Source organism: Protopterus annectens, chromosome 15.part0, assembly GCF_019279795.1.
Source record: "Protopterus annectens isolate FY-2018-M chromosome 15.part0, PAN1.0, whole genome shotgun sequence".
Lineage (NCBI taxonomy): Eukaryota > Metazoa > Chordata > Ceratodontiformes > Protopteridae > Protopterus > Protopterus annectens.
The window spans coordinates 219,691,099-219,709,490 of NC_056749.1; the positions used below are offsets into that span (position 1 = coordinate 219,691,099).

Here is an 18,392-nt window from a genome sequence, read left to right on the forward strand (position 1 = left end):
GAGGATATCCAGAAGGTGATGCACTTTTGTAGGTACAATGAGCCAAACATGAGCCAGGAGCAGCGGGGCTTATATTTTGTTTCATGTGTTGGTATGTCATTACAGCTGTTCAGCACTTTTATTAATATTTATTTGTATGTCATTTAACGCCAGGAAGTTACAATGAACTCTGGGGTAGGTTCTTTATGTATAAAGTGTCCATGTGTCATGAGGTCCCACTGTCCCTAGGATACTGTTGTCAAAACATGGAAATTTCATACATTTCTTGTTTTTCAAAAGCTGTGGGATTGTTAATTGTTACCTGACAAATGAAGAGCAATGGGAATTTATTCTAGATATCATTAGATGTCAGGGACCTTGCACTTTAGTATTAGAAGTAACTCTGAGTTGTAGGAGTGTCGGAGATAACAATTCATGAACTATGTTCAACAAATATATTTGCATTATCATTTTGGCTTCCTTCAGTCAGTAGTGAGTACAAATGTAGGATTGGTTTGCAAGAAACTGATCATAAAAGCTTGAAGCTGTAAGATCTTGGACTGTCCCCGTCACAGTACCACCTGGAGAGGACTGGGTCACGTTACTCTTACAGTTTAATACAGTTTAGCTTCTTTTCATTCAGTCAGTTTGCATACTGATGCAATTCAGAGACAAATGATGTTGAAAAAACAATAAAAACAATACAAACACTACATAATAAGATTTAACTCAATAAGTATACAACAATAAACAGCCTCCTGGCAATCTCTGTAAAGGGGCGTGTACCAATTTCTCTAATCTTACTCAGTATATGGTTTAATTGTAGTTGAGCCCAATAAAGATTATCACGCATTTCAGTACTGTTATTTTTGCACGTCCTAAGCCAAGAACTGTTATAGAGTTTGATCTTTAATAAATTATATCTTTGGATAAGCTACAGACAGGCTACTTGGGAGGCAGCGTGGGCTCAGTATGTGGTTGTAATATTGTTGATGGATTTCAGACTTTCATCCAGACACTTATCTGCTTTGCTGCCAGTACTAAGTGAGATTGCCTTCAGCATAGCACACACTAAATGAAAAAAAAATGTTCAACAGATACAGTTTTGTCTTTATTTCTCAATTAAGTGCTTTCTGATGAAGTGGAGTAATTTAAGGATGAAAGGTCTTAACTGAGAAATAAAGATGAGGGTATTCATTGCTGACTATGCAGGTTTTTCATATCATTTTCATTTGTCTGTTTTTGACAACTGCTGGCCAGTTTACAGTGTTTTTCATTGTTTTAGCACAAGCTAACTCCAAGCAGTTTTATAGTCTTACACACACACACACAAATAGTCCTACACTTGCATACTATATATTATGGTTTATATATTGCAGTCCTCTCCATAGCTAGAGTATATGAATCATCAATTTTTCTACAGCGTAATAATAACTTGCAACTTTGAGATTATCTATCAATATGTGTAAGTATGTATGTACCTGTCTGCCTGTTTGTGTATCTTTCATAGTTTTGTCTATTTATTTCTCAGATAGTTTGTCTATATGTACATATGTGCATATGTATATATGCATCTATCTACATACCGACCTTTAAAATATGAATGTGTATTTATGTGTGCAGATGTGTTTTCATATTTCTGTGTGTGAGTACATATGATATATATATATATATATATATATATATATATATATATATACAAGGGTCCACTACAGAATCTCAAAATGCTGAAATCCTGAATTTCAGTATTTCAAAATTCTATAGCTGAAAGCTTTAAATCGCGAAACCCCAGAAGTGTGAAATTCAAAATCCCGAAGTTCTGAGATTTTGAAATAACGCTTCTGATGTTGCAGTGAGTGAATGGATAGGTGTAAGTTCAGGTAAGTATGTATGTGTAAGTGTGTTGGTTAGGGGCTTTAGTGTATGTTAGTGTGTGTTGTGGCTGTGATGTGTGTGTGCAAGGGGTTATGAGAAATGTGTGGGTGTGAGTTACCTTTATGTGTGTGATTGTGCAATCTCGGAGTTAGTATATATAAGTAGGGGTGGTGCAGGGCTTGTGTTATAAGACGTATGTTTGATTGTGGGGGGACATTGTGTGTATGTGTGTGGTGTATTTGTAGTGTAGGTTCACGATTTTAAATTTCGCTGTTCTGGGGTTTCGGGATTTAAAGCTTTCAGTTATAGAATTTCGAAATACTGAAATTCGGGATTTCAGTATTTCGAGCTTCTATAGTGAACCCATATATATATATATATATATATATATATATATATATATATATATATATATATATATATATATATATGCATACACAGCACCAAACTGCAGCACTTGAAGACAGTAATAAGCTTAACTCACTATATAAAAGAACACAACACATCTATTAAATCAAAATGAAACCTGTTTCACTGCAAACTAAACAGTTTCCTCCTTGGATTTTAATATCTAATAAGCAAAAAACCAGCATGCTGGCATACAGGTTAATTTTGAATGCAAATGGATGACATCACATCAAAGGTTCTTTGGCAAGTAATTTGATTCACATAAATGTTATAGTAAATGCAAAATGCCTGTCTAAATCTGATGAGAAAAAAGCCCACACCCTGCTTATAGATATAGACAGAAGACATTCTAATAAAGCAGTTCCAAAACAGAAAGCTTATAAATACGGTTCGGCATTTATTTCTCAGATGTTAAAGCAAACATGGGAGGGCTGTGGCTGACAAAGTTCACAGATGACTGCAAACTAGGCGCCACAGTCGATACACCAGCAGACACACACATCCTACAAAAAGGCCTCACAGAAACGAACAACTGGTGCCGGAGTCACGGCCTTAAACTAAATGCCAAAAAATGTATAGTCATCCCCTTTGGGAAAAACAAAGTACCCACAAATTATCACATAGACAGCAACCCACTGAGTATGGAAAAAGTAATCAGAGACCTAGGGACCCAAGTCGACAGCGACCTCTCATTTGACACCCACGTTGCCAAAGTGGTTAGAAAAACATTCTACCTTGCACACCTCATCATGAAGGGATTCACATCCAGATCCAAGGATGTCATTGTACCCCTATATTCCTCCCTCATCAGACCCATGATTGAGTACAATGCCCCATTTGGTATGTACCTCACCCGGCATTTGCAACAGCTGGAGAGACCACAAAAGTACATCACCAAGAGGATCAAGGGTCTCCAACATATGTCTTATTCTGCCAGACTAAAGAAACTTCAGCTCTATTCAGTAGCATACCGCCTGCTCAGAGGTGATCTCTGCCTGACGTGCAAGGCCATGTCCAATCAGGATCTGATGGACATGCTCCACCTCAAAAATCCAAATCCATCAGGACCACGAGAGCTAAAGACTTAAACCTCGGCACAAGTATGAATAGGACATGCTGGAGGGATAGATTCATAACCCAGAGGCTTCCCATGCTTTGGAACAAGATCCCAGTTCATATTAGGCAGAGCACCTCACTGACTCTCTTCAAGAGAAATCTTGATGAGTGGATGGGAGATCGTAAGTTTACCCCAGGGGTCACATCTGTGTCACTGCTAGACAGGGGCACAGTAAACTAATTCTATTATATAAGGGGACCTTCATTGTGTCACTACTAGACAGAGGCACAGTATTCTAAATTTATTCTGTACATTTTTTGTACCATTTCATGGGGTGGCAAAGGCCACATCACTATGGCTAGGCTTACAAATGCCCCAGGGCAGATAGCGTAGTACTATACTATGAAACTATGAAACAGAAAATGTGTTGGACAGTTATGTTGCTCATCACATGATATTTTTCACTAAGAAGGCTGCACTTTAGTTTACTGAGCTTTTGCCAACATGAGTGTTTAATGCACTTCATAAATACATATTTACATATTCAGCTGTAAAATTCATGCTCATGGCCATGTCTTGATGTATTTTTATATTATACATGCAATACTCGGTCTGGTTATAATGTGACTGTCCAATGCAATTTTTCTATTCTGTTTTGTTTGCAGATATGAATTGTATTTATAAGCATTCTGTTTTTGGAACTGTTTTAATATGATGCTTTCTGTGGGCATTTATAACTAAAGTAAAAAATAGTGTGTGGGCTTTTTTTTCCTGAAGTTCCTGAACTACCTTAATCGTTTTTTTTGACCCTGTATATAGTTGTTGCTACTTTGGATATAGGTTACTAATGTGATATGGTGTGTTATTTTATCACCTGCTGTAGGCATTTGACATTTTTGCTACTTTTTTCCCTCCAAACATTAAATGTCACAAGGATTAATTTCACTGATATAGCTGTGTTTCAATAAGTTAAGGCATGTCTTATCTTAAAGGATCAGAAATTTTATTTTTCACTTAAAGACCATCAGTGGTGGATTTGGCAGGCATATATAAGCAAAAGGGTTTCTGACAGATATAGTTTACCACATCATACAGAATATCCAAACCCAGGTCAGACAGACAAACCATTCACTAAAAACTGCAAGAAAAAAAAAACAGCCAAGCTATAGTTTTCACTGTATGATACTTTAAACCTCCTGTAATGGAGATCCATGGGAGATATGCAAATAACCCCCCCCCCCAAGGACATCACGTGCTTTACCTACATGTCTTCTAAATAATCATAATGTTTTTACTTTTTAATTCTTTGTGGTTGTATTCAGGCCTGAATGTACTCAAAGACTTAAAAAGTACAAAAAAAAAAACATGAACACTCAGAAGCCATGCAGCTGAAGCACTTAATATTATACAGAATAGAAAAAACATGAGAAATGGGATCAAGCCGACCAGGCTGCATATTAACAGGGGTGCCTGGTATTACTGGGATTTAGGGCTGAAGGCTGTTCAAATTTAATAAGAAAACATATTTTAATGTAAAATGTATTGCTATTCTGATTTTGTCTCTAGCCACAATTAGTGACTGTGTTTTATTTCAGCCTTGGTACTTGTGAGGCGTCCCAGCTGTAGCCTTTTAAGAACAGTCTGAACAAGTGTTTATGACTTTGAGGAAAAAGAAAAAAAATGTTTTTTTCCAGAGTGCAGGGTTTGATTCCTTTCACCTCCTTTTTGCCTCTGTGTTACTCTGAGCATGTCACTTAACCATAAAGTGCTCCTGACCATTTTTGAAAAGTGATATTTGTATCCAGTAAGCTTACCCAGTCAACAAAATGAATACAAAAAGTAGTGCAATTATATATCTGATCAGAAACAGCACCTAGTGAAAGGATAAATACTGGTTGGCTTGCCAGTTATAATAAGAACTCCACCCATTACGGTGATGCTATACTCACTGATTACAGCTAAATAACCAATCACATTCAAGGTCATACCTGTATGCAGCAGCAAGTTGAAGCTACTAGTGGCTGTGAAAATTGTAAATGGTGCACAACTGTAGGAGTGTGAGATATAATTGTTAAGCCATTATTGTTTTAAGGACAAGTCTGACTTTAGGAACAGCAGACAGCTAACAAGGTATGCTGGCCATCTCCCCCACCATGGACAACTAAATATGTTATTGATTCAACATAGCTCAAATTAGTCTACATTTACTAATTAGGGCTGATACAACTTTCTCGTCTAAAACACACATTTTAGCTATTTGAATGATCTGCAAAGAAATCATAGCATATGATGCGATAGTCTGGTAGGACACAGAGGGAATAAGGCTGTCAGCTGAAATTTCTGAGGTAAAAGGTTTGATTCCCCTCAGCCCTCATTTGTCTACCATGTAAGTTTGAGCAAGTCACTTAACTAGACATTGATCTTGGGTCACCCCCTAAAAATGGAATGAGGGTCCAGTGGATCTACATGGTTAATAAATGGGTATTACTATTATCTGAGGCTTGTTTGTTAGTGGCAGAAGGAGGAAGCAGTATTTACAAGCTGTGTTACGCTTGTTACATTATAAAGTATCACTTGCTGGCCTAAGCTATTGCTAAGTAGACACAATGTTTCCTACAATGCACAGCTAGTTAGCCCCATCCATTTTCCAGCTGCCTGCATTTTCTATTCCATATGATTAATTTTAGGAGTAACTCTAACTCACCTACTCAGGTCAAATTCAGTTGTATAAATTACCAGTTAGGTTGTAGTCTCCCTCCAGTTAAAACAGAGACGGACATAAATTTAGTTGCATACTTCAAAGTACATCCCCCCCAAGAGGAGACTTCATTGAGATGATAACATAGCTGAAAGGACCGAGTGTGCCAGCAGCAGTAGTAGGCTTTCAGAGCAATTCAAATTTGATTTATATGAAATTTTAATGCAGGTGTTCCTCCATCTGTACTTGGCAGACACGTTTACATATTCCATCCCTACTTGTCTCCATATGCAGCAATTTTGATGAAATTAATGGCTAATTATGCAAACTGAAATATGTGACATTAAGAGCAAAACTATACAAATAAAAATAATAAAAAGATCCAACAGCAAGAGGGTGTTCTTTAGGACACTTAATAAAGATTATGCAAAATACCTAAAAAATTTAGTTTACACCCATAATACTAAAAAAGTGCATACCTATTACATCTTCTTGATGTTTCCTCCATTGTTGTTTGTTAATAGTATTTAATAAATGACAAGAGATGAAACTTCAGTCACACAAAGTCAAATAAAATGGAATTTTGTTGAAATGAATTACAAATACTGTTAGCTTTTTCTTTGTTTTGCTATGTTAGAAACTCAAGACTACAGATATGGTCATAGGTATGAACTGATTTGTTAGTATTTTATATAATCTTAAGCTTCTTGCTGTTAATTTTTTGTTGTGTGTATTCATCTAATACCCATCATTGTTAGTTTACCTTGTTTATTTCATATAAATAATGTATATTCTTTAATTTAACATAACTGAAAAGTTGTGGAACAAATACTCATTCAGTTTCTTCTTGCAGTGCCACCTTGCTTTGAAGTCATTGGCAGTTCTTAGATATGCAAGCAATAGTACTTAACAGGGTACTTTTGCACCCCTGGATTCGCACTATTTCCACAATAACACATCCTTGAGTGTATTATTGCACTTAGACAATAGGCTATCTGCAAAATTATTTTGTATTTTTTTTTTAATATCATATACATATTTTTATATATCTTGATGTAAAATAGCTGCTCCGCCTAATGAGTCTAACTTGCTTTATTATATATAGGTTTCCTGGTGGAATTATTTTACATCAGAAATATAACGTGTAACGTCTAGATACACATGCACATTTAGAAGCATACAGACTTGCACTTAGAGAAACACTTAGACATTTGGGGTTAACGTAATGTTAAGGCATTTGCCTCGGAGACAGAGAGTACAGAGTTTGATTCTTTTCTGTGAAAGAAATTTGTCAGCCTTAAAATGGCCTACAAGGGTAGCTAGCCTAGTACTTAAAACCCAAATACACGCACACACGTATATACTGATATAAAGTTGTAAACACACACACAGCCACTTTATGTATCCTATCTTTTTGATTTCTGCTTGTGAACTAATAAATGAAACACATACACACAGAATGCAAACATTGCTACTCTTTGTACTGCACCCCCTTTACTGCTGTGTTTTTGCTTTCACTTAAGATTAAAGTCAGTCAAAAATGACTATTGTTTAGTGTCTTGACATGTAACAAAAAATCGACCTGGAAGCTGACACCACAGTTGAACGATAATCCAAAACTTGCTCTTTATTGTAAAAACAGATGCCCAAAACGTAACACAAGCACTTTCGCTAGGATGTTCCTAGCTTTTTCAAGTACAAAGACATATTAAAACAATTCAGCTTAAATAGTTGCTTGTCATCAAATTAAAGCAATTTTATGCCAATTAAAAATTAATTAGTTAATAGATTAATGAATTAATCCATACTATTTCCACTGTTTAAATAGCTGCCTACTAAAAGGTTATGCTCATAAACAAATATATACCAAGTATGTTGTTTTATGAAAAAACCTTTTTCAAACAGTAATATGTTTCATTTAAAACCATGTGCATATGCTAAAAACGTTACATATTATGCTAAAAAAACTAACTAACATTAAAGAAGGGATCCCTTACTTTTTCTTTGAATAAATGCAGAACCATTGTGATTTCTTTACTCCTGTTAGGGTTATAGAAACTAAAATAAAAATACATACTTGTGAATAATAAGCATTAAATGAATCTGCCAATGCAATGTGAGGCTGTCAGTAATGACAAAAGCTTACCAAGCAAGGGAATGGGTGCAAACAATCGCAGTGTGGACCCCACATGTAGGGAAAGAAAAAGGAAAAGAGGGGAAGAAAAACAATCAAAGAAGAAAGGGAAACCAAAGATAAGCTCATAAATAAATGGCCTATTCTTCCGTCCATTGCCTACCCATAAACATACACTGCCAACAAGTATAGCCTTAAATAACCTATCTTAAAGAACGTTATAGTCTAGCCCTTCTTAGCTTCAATATGGGCTTTATACTAATAGTATCATTCAGCCCAGGCCAGCTGGCTGCGTTCAGTTTAAGCTGCCACACTAACTCCCTGTATTCCAGGGTGGCTTCCCAATCGCCACCTCTGGAATCCTTGTTAATTTGCTCAAGAATCATAAATTTAAAATTGTGATTGGGACATACCAGAGAGTGCTTAAAAAGAGCATTAGTTTCCTTATTTTTGGCTAACTCATAAAAATGCTCGTACATTCTTTTCTTAATTTCCCTTTCTGTCTTCCCTACATAGAAACTTTTGCAAAACATGCACACAGCCAAGTAAACCACCCCTCTGGAATTGCATGTAAAATGCATGGGGGAGTCCACCCTGATCTTTCTAGAAGGCAGATATATTCCTTTACTATTCAAAATTGCATGGCACTGTTGGCATGCTCCACATTTGAAAGTACCAGGCTTTTTAGTTGTTAAGGCTTTTGTATTATGTGCCCTTGAATTTCTTTCAAACATGTCCTTCAAGTTCACACCCTTCTTCCTGATAAACTTCGGTCTGCTTGGTAAAATACTTTTGAATTCCTCTTGTGCCATTAACAATGGCCAAAACTTTACAGTTGTTTTCTCTATATCTTCTGCCTGACTACAATAAGTGTATATGAATTTAGGACCTACAAATTCATTATTATTTACCTTATTCTTGTTTTCCTCCCCAGGCAGTTGGTTTTTTACCACGTGTGTACCTAAAAGTGGGGAATACAATGTGTCCCTTTTGCTAATCACTTCCTTATGTAATGCTTTAAAGAGATCTAAGGGATAACCCCTTTCCAAAAACATTTTTTGCAACACCACCACTTCGTTGTTGAAATCCTGTTCTAAGCTGCACATTCTTGAGGCCCTAATTAACTGGCCTTTAAGAATCCCTTTCTTTTGTGCAAAAGGGTGGGCGCTTTGATAGTGCAAAAAAGAATTTGAAAATGATGGCTTACGATAAATTTTGGATTGAAATGATTTTCTGCTGTAATCCTTGTATAAGCATACATCCAAATAATGTAATTCAGCTGATGATACTTCATGGGTGAATTTCAAAAAATTAGTTGAGTTATTGATGTAAGTCAAAAATTCTACCAGCAAATTGTGTGTTCCTTTCCATAGGATGCATATGTCATCCAAAAACCTCCTATAGAATAGTAAGTGCTGTTTCCAAGGGGGGACAAACACAAAATCATGTTCCCATCTATGGAGAATAATGTTAGCATAGGTAGTAGCACACGGTGCCCCCATTGCTACCCCTTTTAGTTGTTTAAACATTTCACCCTTAAAAAATACAATGTTGTTATCCAGCACTATACCCATGAACTCAACAATCAAATTAGTTAAATTAGAGGAAAGATTAGTTTCCTTCATAAAAAATTCACCAAACCATTGTAACCCGGTATCATGGGGTATGCTAGGAAAAAAATCCTTTATGTCAATGGTCACCAACAATAGTTCTGCATCAAAATTACTACACGGAACCATGCGTAAAAAGTCCCAGGAGTCCCTACACACATAACTTAACAAATGTGCGAATTTCTTTGCTACATGATCAATAAATTTCGAAAAAGGCTCCGTTATGCCACCACTACCTGCCACAATTGGTCTAAATGGCAAGGGGTCAAGCCCCTTATGGGTTTTAGGAATCCCAAAAATTATGGGAGACCTGGGCTTTGGGACTAACAAAAAATTATACAGTTTTTCATTAATAGCCCCTTGCCATAGATGGTCATTCAGACAGTACTTAATCTTAGACCAAAAAATGTGCACTTCATTTCTTGAAACTGCCATGTATTGACTACTGTCTTGCAACATTTGATAAATGTACTCGTCATAATTATTTTCATACATAAGTACAATAAAGTAAGTAAATCACAATGGTTCTGCATTTATTTAAAGAAAAAATAAGAGACCCCTTCTTTAATGTTAGTCAGTTTTTTAGCATAATATGTAATGTTTTTAGCATATTTATATGGTTTTAAATGAAACATATTACTGTTTGAAAAAGGTTTTTTCATAAAACAACATACTTGGTATATATTTGTTTATGAGCATAACCTTTTAGTAGGCAGCTATTTAAACAGTGGAAATGGCATGGATTAATTCATTAATCTATCAATTAATTAACTTTTAATTGGCATAAAATTGCTTTAATTTGATGACAAGCAACTATTTAAGCTGAATTGTTTTAATATGTCTTTGTACTTGAAAAAGCTAGGAACATCCTAGCGAAAGCGCTTGTGTTACGTTTTGGGCATCTGTTTTTACAATAAAGAGCAAGTTTTGGATTATCGTTCAACTGTGGTGTCAGCTTCCAGGTCGATTTTTTGTTACTGGTCTTAGTTCTTGGTTTTTGCGGTTTTGTCTTGACATGTAACAAATTGATGTCGGTGGACTGTCTGTTGCAGTCAGTATTCTAGTTTAGCTGTCACTTTCATTCACTCTCTTGTACACACACAAGTACACATGCAAACGCAAACACACACACAGTTTTTATTTAAATTTTTCCTTCTCATTTCATGCATGCTATAAAGCTAAGCGATGTTTAGCAAGCTTAAAAAGACGGTGGCCATTTGCTTCTTAACTGTTCAAGTTTCACAGGAGTTTAATAAGCTGCCTTGAGGCAGTGAACTTGTTTTTCAGTGGGCATTAGCTGTACATTAATACCCTGCTGGAGAATGATTATTCTCCAGTCAGGGTTTAATGTACAGTTTAACCATTCTCTAATAACAAATAATCAAACTATAAGTGAACATGCATATGCACTGGAATATATCATCCACCTTCTGAAGCCTTTCAGTTAAAAATCTGTATTTTTGTCAAGTTCATACTATGTTAATAAAGGGTGGTAGTGTTTTGGTACTAATTACTGAAGGAGTGAAGCATGGAGGTGGGCTAAGGGAAAAGTAGATGGGTTAGCATCAGACCTCAACTGCCACCCATTTTGGAGGAAATTCCTATTTTCAGGCCTGATTTACCCCTGTGCACGATATACGTATTCCTGGAGGTAGATCCCCAATTTCAGGATTCATTTGCCCATTCACACAAATTTCAGAATATCCTTCCCCTCATTACGATTTTTGAAGCTGCCTGTTTTTACTGAAACCGCAGTACATAACGAACATACTAAGGGCACCAATAATTTAAAGAAAGAGGATACACATCTTATATATCCCCTTTCAGAAGCAAAAATAAATTACTTTATGTGGTAGAATTTTGCAGTAGAGTTCATTTAACATCTGCAGATTCTACAGTCTCTTTGATAATGTACATTTTCTATCATTTTTCTCACTCTGTTTTAAGTCAGTTTTTGTTGAGCAGTATCTCACATTACCACCAGAAATAGCAAGAGTTATATGCCAGTTGGTATCCAGATTTTATGCTAATTAGATTACCAAAGTTTTGGCTGCATATACTTATTTTTCAGGGTCATTTGTACCTGTTTTCAATGTCTGCAGTTTGAAAGGTATGGTAACCATTTATCAGTTTATAATATTTAAGAAAAATTAAAAACATGTTATTTTTGATATAGTTAGTCGTTTCTTTCTCTCTGGCCTTTTGGGTTTCATAAACACACAATGAGAATTTGATAAACCTGCAGTGATACAATATTTACGATCCTGATGTGGACTTTTTTCTTTGTTAACAGTAACGCATTGATTATTAAACACATTACTAAGATTCTATGCTGATAGCATATTCAGGGATTTGTCATAGATTTCAACTTTTACTTTCAGAGTTAAGGGCAAAGAAAAAATAAATTACCTAAAAGTATCAAATTAGGGACATGTTTAGAATGGTGGTATATTAACTTAGAACTTCTCAAAATTATTTCAAGTTTTAGGAGGGAAAGAGCAAAAGTTTGAGAAAATATTAGGTGCACTCCTACAAAAACTGGACAGTTGAGAGGTATTACAGACAGCAATTAATTCCTACTGCTGGAATTATTTTCCAAGCCCAGTATAGATCACAGCAGAGAGATGAAAGCTGTTGATGAAGAGTCTGTTAAATAACATTTTTTTTATTAAATTTCACTTTGCAGATTGATTAACAATTAGTAGGACAGTGTATCCATGTAAAATGTCGCAGTCCTTGTAGAAATGCAACACTGCACCTGCAAGTCCTTTCCATTTTTCATTAATGCAAAGAAAATCTGACCATCACAGACTGTTATTAAGTATTCATGATATGACTGTAAAACTTAAATCTTGCAGACTGATGAACCAAAACTGCAGCATCTTAAGTGCAATTATTGATGTTCTTCATGTTTCACTGTTGCAGTCATCACATTTGGGTCATCTGCTTGCAGCAGCACTCAGTCGGCCTGATTAACAAAGTCTTGGGTCCTGCATCAGTTGTTGTCCCTTCTTCCATGATGTCAGGTCATCAGGGGTATAAAACATGCAGCCGATGCCATTACATCAGTCTTTCTTGCCATGCGGTACCCGAAGCAGAAGCAATTTCCAAGTGCAGGTCGGCCGACTCCTGAAAGTTTCGTTTTTGAGTTTCAGAACCCAAGTCTTCAACTAAAAGCTAAGTACCCCATTGGGGAAACTTTTTCTTGCTATAAACCAATGTCAGTAAAAGTAAATAATTGCATTACTTGTGGAAAGCCTAAGCCGCGGTGGTGCAGCGGTAGCGTTGTCGCCTCACAGCAAGAGGTTCTCCCGTTCGATTCTTGGCTGGAGCACCTTCTGCGTGGAATCTGCATGTCCTCCCCATGGTCGAGTGGTGTTCGAAAGACATGTGTGAATGGGTGTGTCTTTGTTGAAGGTTGAGCATTGGGCTGGCACCTCTGCACCATAAAAATCAACTGCCAATCATTAACGGACCGGAGTTCCGCTGTGGCCACCTCTAACCAGGAAAAGCCGAAAGAAAAACAACAACAACTGTATTCCTTGCCTAGGCCCTGACCACGATGTACCTCGCTGTCAGTTTTGTGCCTTATTTAAACCATAAAGTATCCGTCATCGGTATATTTTCGCTTCTAAATATTTTGGTGCTTGGTTCAATTATCCTGGCATGTCTTCAGTAAGCCATCCGACTACCGACATTCTGAAAAAACACAAAGATAAAGACAGAGACAGGCTGCCTAGGTCTAAAGCTGCCAACTACACTTCTCCTAAGCCAGTTGCCAGTTCGCCGGTGTTTAGTGAGGCGATTTCGCAGCCCCTGATACCCGGTACTTCAGATTCACAGGCCTCTACTGAGACCCATTCAGAGTTCGGTATGCTGCAAGATGCTTCAACTGTGGAACCTGCAAATGTCTCTACCTTGGATGGGTCCAGAGCCGCTGTGCAGGCACCAGCTTCTGAGGGTGTATTCAGGCCTACTGACTTGCATATTAAACCGACTCCATCTTCTTCTTCTTCAAGGCCTAAAACTCGAACCATACCTAGAAAACTGACGCCCAGACCACATGGTCAGGCCTCTATGCCTAAAAAACAAATGATAAGAATGGCTGAAGACCTTATTACTTTAATCAGGGGAAGCCAGCCTTTCCCCTCTATGAGACCTAGGACTGAGGTTGCTTATGATACTTCTGACCAGGATTCTGAATTTTCTGTTTACTCTGATGACCAGGATTTACTCTTATCTACCTATGAGGATTCTGATGCTGAGGACTTTATTCCCTCTGCCCCCCCCTCCCCCCTGAGGATTTCTCTTTTGGTGAAACCTTGCATACTCTCAGGAAGCATTTGCATTGGGAAAGTCAGGATTTCTCTGATTCTAAAAAGAGGCTTAGGGATTTCTTACTCCTGCCCCAGCACAGGCCTTTAGCCATACCTCCTGTACTAGACATTGTTGATGATGCCTTTTCGGAATCTATCTTGGCCCCTGACTCTTTACCTCCTGCTCCAGAAAACGTGATAGATATTACAGGGTCCCTGACTCTCACAAGTTCCTTTTTAAAAATCCTTCTGTGGATCCTGAGACCATTTCACAGGGACCCAAGGGCATTAAAGCTACTGCTGCCAAAAATCCTATCCCCTCTGATAGAGACTCCAGGGTGCTGGAAGGATGGGGTAAGAAGGTATACACTTCTGCAACTTTGGCCATTAGGGCCTTAAACTGCCAGTTTCATATGTTAAAGTATCAGCAGCATATTACTGGATTGCTTAAACAGAAAATGATGCTGATTCCTGATTGTGCTGAAAATAAGGATTTACAGGAGTTACTGCATTCAGCTGAACAAGTTGGAAAACATACTTTGCAATGTGGTTTTGATTCACTAGAGGCATCTTGCAGGGCTGCTGTAACTGGGTCTGTACTTAGAAGGCATGCTTGACTTAAGGAGCAATCCTTGCCAGATCATGTTAAAGCGAAATTACTGGATACCTCCTTAAACCCAGACCACCTGTTTGGCAACAAGGCAGAAGAAATTCTTAAAAAGATGGAGGAAAAAGCTAAATCTATGCAAACTGTTAAAGAATTTTTACAAGTACAACCTCCAAGGTTTAGTAGGCATTGGCCTTCCAAGAATTACTCCTTTCCTGCCTCTTCCAGATCTTCTCAGTCAAAACCCAAATCCAGCAGAGCTCCCAGGCTTCAGTCCCGGGGTATGCACAGGACTAAGCAGTGGGGGGGCCTCCACTTCCAAATCTGGGAGTAATAAAACTGTCTCAATGACTTCTTTTTAAAACTTCCAAGCACTTCTCAACTGACTGCCTCTTTGGGGAGAAAGATTGCTCTGCAGGCAAAGAACTGGGAACTCATTACCCAGGACAAATGGGTTTTAAATACAGTGTCCCAGGGATACAGATTTCATTTCCACACGTTACCAACACCAAGCGGGTGGCCAGATCTACCCCCAAATCAGTGGGCAGTGGCCCAAAAGCAAGTACTTTCTCTCTTAAGCATGGGGGCTATTCAATTGGTACCAGAAGAGGAAAAGAGACAAGGTTTCTACTCAAGACTTTTCCTGGTACCCAGAAAAGACAATTCATGGTGTCCTATCCTGGACCTGTCTACTCTAAACACCTTTTTGGTAATTCCAAAATTCAAGATGCTGACTCTTCACCAGTTGCTCCCTATGCTACGCAAAGACGCCTGGTTGGCAACACTAGATTTAAAGGAAGCATATCTGCACATCCCAATCAAGGAATCTTGCAGAAGATACCTACGCTACATGCACTATCAGTTCTCTGCACTGCCCTTTGGCTTATCTACTGTGCCCAGGGTATTCACAAAGTGCCTAGCTCCAGTCACTGCATTTTGCAGGCAAAGAAATATTCAAATATACCCATATCTGGACGATTGTCTAATTCAGGGAGAAAGCCAGGACATACTTTTCAATCATCTGGCCTTTGTACAAAGGGTGCTAACATGTCTGGGGTACATCATAAATGAAAAGGAATCACACCTAGTACCCTGTCAACAAATTATATTCCTGGGAGCAAGCTTGAATACAACTTCCCAGATGGCTTTCCTAACGCCAGAAAAACAAATTCATTTGAGCCAGTTTACCTCAAACAAGTGGCCACAAAAACCCTGCTATCTGCAAGGCAAATACTACAAGCCTTGGGGTTCATGGCCTCCATCATTCTTCTAATTCCATATGCAAGACTGCAGATGAGGAAACTACAATGGTATCTAAAAAGCATATGGTGTCAACATTCTCAGGATTTAAAAGCAATGATTCCTATCATACCTTGCCTACGCCTAGAGTTTGTTTTGTGGGCAGAGGCCTGCCACCAAAACAAGGGACTACCATTCACACTACCCCCTGCCACCCAAACCCTAACAACAGATGCATCAGACTATTCATGAGGGGGCTCACCTGCCAGGGAAGTGCATTCAGGGTAAATTCAACCCAAGTCAAATGCACCTGCATATCAATCAAAAAGAAATGTTAGCTGTACAGAATGCTCCGACAGCCTTCAAGGACCACATTCTTCCAGGGCAATTAATGGTAAAGACAAACAACACCACTGTTATGTGGTACATAAACAAGCAGGGGGGTAAACATTCTTACCCCCTCTGCAAACTAGCCATGGCATTGTGGAACACAACCCTGAGCTACCAAGTGCATCTACAAGCTCAATTCCTGCCAGGAAAACTAAATACACTGGTAGATGAACTAAGCAGAAACCTCATGGACCCACACGAGTGGAAACTGGAACCAAGGATTTTCAACATGTTGACAAGCAAATGGGGGAGCCCAGATATAGATCTGTTTGCCTCCCCCCAGAACTATGAATTGGACTAATTCTGCACAAGGACTCCCCACAAACAAGCTTGGAAAGTGGATGCTCTGTCCTTCAGCTGGAAAAGCCTATCAGTTTATGCCTTTCCTCATCTGCCTCTGCTCTCCAAACTAATACTGAAGATCAAACAAGACAAACTAAGGATGATTCTGATTGCACCAGACTGGCCACACCAACACTTGTACCCCCCTCTTGCGCAGTGTGTCACTGTTGGCCCCATGGCACCTGCCTCAGACTCCTACCCTATTGTCTCAACAGAAGAACCAGATTCTGCACCCTCAGCTTCAAACACTGAACCGAGCAGCCTGGCTAATTACCTAATCTCTCCTTTACCATCCCTCAGTAAACCAGTGATGGATATCATTTTAGAGGCAAGGAGGCCTAGTACTAGAAAATCTTATGTTGAAAAATGGAAAAGATTCTGTGCCTGGAACCAGTCTCAAAGGATGAACACAGCAGTGCCCAGTTTACCTCAGATTTTACAATACTTAACTGAGATGCTTCACAAGGGCCTGTCTTTCTCCTCCATCAAAATTCACTCCTCAGCCATTTCAGCTCATTATAAGAACACACCACGAACTCTGGATTCTTTACTGTAAGTCTCCAAATTGTAATAACTAGGAATACGTAAGAAAATTGTTTATAAACAATATAAACAATTTTCTTACGCATTCCTAGTTAATACAACTTCTTAGCTTACAGTAAAGAATCCAGAGTTCGTGGTGTGTTCGTGTGAGCAGTTGAGTGGTTTTCTACAGTTTGTCAGTTCATTAAAACACAGAACCTCCCCTCATCGCTCATCCACTGCTCAAGCAATTCCTCAGAGGGGCCAAAAATTTATAACCACCCAGGAGAGCTCCAACTCCTGCCTGGGACCTTAACTTTGTATTGAAGAAACTCACTCTTCCTCCTTTCGAGCCAGCTACTACTGCAGACTTAAAATTAATTTCTTGGAAAACTGCTTTCCTTTTAGCAATCACTTCAGCAAGAAGGGTATCTGAATTACAGACCCTTATGGCAGTGGAGCCTTTAAATCATCTTTCATGCAGACAGGCTGTCCCTCAGGACCAATCCCTCCATGCTCAAGGTGGTATCCAGTGTGGCCCTTAATCAGTCCATTCATTTGCCAACCTTCTTTCCTAATCCACAGAACAAAGGGGAATGGATACTGCACTCCTTAGATGTGCACAGACAACTTAGATTCTACTTGGACAGGACTAAACCTCAAAGAAATTCTGAACAACTGCTGGTAGCATTTGCTGCAGGGGCAGAGGGGAAGGCAATTTCAAAGCAAACCATTTCCAAATGGATAGGCCATTGCATTCATTTCTGCTACAAGCACCATGGAAAACCTATCCCACAGGGGAGCAGACCCCACTCACCCAGGGCTGCATCTACCTCTACAGCCTTTCTCAGAGGCATCCCTACCAGGGACATCCTAGAAGCTGCTACCTGGAGTTCTGTACATACTTTCACCAAGCATTACCATCTGCCAATTTTCTCTAAATCCAGAGCTGGCTTTACCACTGCAGTCTTGCAGGGCCTTATAGCTGGCCCTAATGCTATCTAAACTAAATTCATCCTCCCATCCTTAGCTTTGGGAATCTGCCCAAATGTGATGACTGCAACAGTGAAACATGAAGACCATAGTACAGTTGTGTACACTTACCATAAATGTAGATGTTCAAGTGTATTCACTGTTGCATTCCTGGTTACCCTCCCTCCAGCCCCCTTACTTATTTTGGCTATACCTCTACTTTCCTTTACTATGCCCAAAAGC

At 38.5% G+C, this 18,392-nt stretch overlaps 1 protein-coding gene across 3 annotated transcripts in view; it reads left to right on the plus strand.

Annotated features, from left to right (window-relative positions):
• Positions 1-18,392, plus strand: part of LOC122790141 (vascular endothelial growth factor receptor kdr-like) — a 674,216-nt gene that overhangs the window by 91,455 nt on the left and 564,369 nt on the right. The window lies entirely within an intron of this gene.